The following is a 2,607-nucleotide window of genomic DNA, read 5'->3' as shown; positions in this document are numbered from 1 at the left end:
ATTACCTCCTGAAAGCTTCCATGTAGCTCAAATGTGGCCAGTCTCTAAGCAAAACTCAGCATGTAAATGCATTAAATTCCCCCCAGCATTGGACATGATTCCCAAGGATGAACCTCCCTGGTGCCAAGGGATTATTACCAATCACTAACTGGTGATGCAACTAGAAAGAGATCTCGAATAAAAGGGTCAACTGAGACGAGCAGAATATCTCAGCTTACATGTTGGATTAAGAGTTAAAAAGTGCTTTGACCTTGAACAAAAGAGGAAATAGGAAACACACAATGGAATATTATGCATCAGTAAGAAGAAATTAAGTCATGAAGAATATGACAATATGCATGAAACTGGAGGATATTCTGTTGAGTGAGCAAACCAGACACAAAAGGAAAAATACTATATGATTGTGCTATTATGAACTAAATATATTATGTAAACTCATGGAATTAATAATTAGAATAGAGGTCACCAGAAAAACAGAATGAGGGTAAAGAATAGAAAGCGGATGGTTAATCTGTGCAGAATTGGTTAAAAGATAGCTTGTAAATCTTTTGGAAATGAATGGAAATGGTGAGAGCACATTATGGTGTTTGTGTCTAGCAGAGCTATTATATGGGTATGATGATAGTTGAAAGGAAAAGTCTACGGAGAGGTATATTAGTAGAAGGAAAGCTTAAAATGGTAACATGGAAGTGTAACATAAGAAAAAAGACCTAATATAACATTATGTTATGATACGGTGTAATAATTTTATGTTTCCTAACAAGGAGTTTCATACCTAAAAGGTACTTCATAAACATGCACTTCCCACTCCAACGTGCTGCAGCAAATTCTCCATTTAAAGGCTTAAATATTAAGTAAAAGTTTTGGGGGAAAATTTTTACCACAATTTCCAGTAAAGAAGGAACAGAACAATGACTCCTGAGTTGTAAATACCACAGCTTTATGTCAGAGAAACTGCAAGATCTTTCAGGACTTCTTAACCAGACGTCTACAAGGGCAAATGCACAAGGGAACTCAAGGCCCATTCCTGGGGCAGAAACTGTCCCCACCAAATGGGAGAGAATCAAATTAGCAGAAAGCAGGCAGGGCAGAACAGCCTCTGACAGATACGCATACCTCTTCCATCACAGGGATTGAAAAGCCATCTAGAGATCTTGGGGGATATCTGAGCCAGGAAGGAAACTTGCTAGAGTTTACATGGGGGTGGAGGCATTTCCTGTTCTAGGCTGGGTTTATCTTCAGTAATAGCCCAGAGAGAAAGGATCATACCAAGCAGAATGATTTGCAACCATGGCTGAAGGCAGGCGCAGTGGGTGGCAGCATGCTCAGGACCTCACACTCATGGGGGAGAAATCTCTGTCCATACCGAAGAAATCCGGTGAGTGGAAAGGCTCAGCGTTACATATCCTGAAGTGCTGTGACCTGGGTACCCTTCAGAGTTCTGGCCAGATGAGGGAGGAGGAAGCTTGGGGTTCCCCTGGGTTCCCCCTGATACCTACCACCACTCAACTCTCCAGTGGGGAGTTTGATTCTTGACATTTCAGCACTTTCCAGAGCCTGTGTGGATTGACTTTCTCCATTCCCTACAGGACAGCAGGATCAAAATCCTCCTGACACTGATCCCTGGAAGTGTCTATGCCTGGTGATGACCATGCTGATGTTTCTCTTGGTCATGATCGTTGTTGTGCTTCTGAGAAATGGTGAGGAGACGAGGCCAGTGGAAAGGGTGATCAGAGGGACCAGGTTCTCCTGCTTCACTATTCAGTGCAGGGTGTGTGTGGAGCAGGAGTAGGCAGAAACATTAGGTTGCCCTGAGTTCCCTGGTATTATGATTTTAGAAGGAAGTTTTTCTTCTTCATCCTAGCTTGGAAGATTTGGGGACCTGGAATAAGTCCAACAAGGTTCTAAAAATCGAGGGCATTTCTTTGCTTTTCCCTACCCCATAGTCGTACTGCTGAACTACCAATTAGAAGAAGAATTGCATCAACTGAACAGCACATGTAAGTACAATTTGCAATTGTGGCCTCCCTCACCCCATGTACCAGCCCTTTATCCTTCCAGGCCAATGGCCAGCTTTTCTCTATGTATCTCTTAGTTACAAGAGGACTGGCAGATGCTAGACACAATCGAGACATCTTCCGGGGAGAAATGTTCCAGCAAATGAAAGCTGTGCAGTGAGAAAATGGTAAGAAGCCTGACATTTGGTGTTTGGTTTGTGGGGAGTCAGTATTGGAAGATGGGTGCATTCTTTGCCATGTGGTTCACAGTAACAGTTACTGAAACAGTTGAGTTTAGAGGATTTTAACTAACTCCCTTCTCACAAGAACTAGTAACATAAGTTTGAGGTACCCTGCGTTGCATTCCACTGCTTTTTTTTCAGGAGGAACCAGGGTTTGAACCCACGATCTTGTATATGGGAAGCAGGCATCAACTACTGAGCAGCATCCCTTCTCAAATGAAAATTTGTTTTTGTCACTTGCTTGCTGGTTTTGATTTTTTTAGGAGGTACCAAGGTTTGAACCCGGGACTTCGTACATGGGAAGCAGGTGCTCAATCCCTTGAGTTACATCAACTTCCCCACTTCTTTCTGGTAATGATTTGGCATGG

General features: G+C 42.7%; 1 long non-coding RNA gene across 1 annotated transcript; it reads left to right on the top strand.

Annotated features, from left to right (window-relative positions):
- Positions 1-1,616: 1,616 nt before the first annotated feature.
- Positions 1,617-2,159, top strand: LOC131277525 (uncharacterized). Its single transcript, XR_009184684.2, has 3 exons — positions 1,617-1,700; positions 1,947-2,000; positions 2,096-2,159. It is a non-coding gene; the product is annotated as an uncharacterized lncRNA (long non-coding RNA).
- Positions 2,160-2,607: the final 448 nt, after the last annotated feature.

The sequence above is a fragment of the Dasypus novemcinctus genome, unplaced genomic scaffold, assembly GCF_030445035.2.
Source record: "Dasypus novemcinctus isolate mDasNov1 unplaced genomic scaffold, mDasNov1.1.hap2 scaffold_124, whole genome shotgun sequence".
Lineage (NCBI taxonomy): Eukaryota > Metazoa > Chordata > Mammalia > Cingulata > Dasypodidae > Dasypus > Dasypus novemcinctus.
This window is presented reverse-complemented; position numbering and strand designations above follow the sequence as displayed.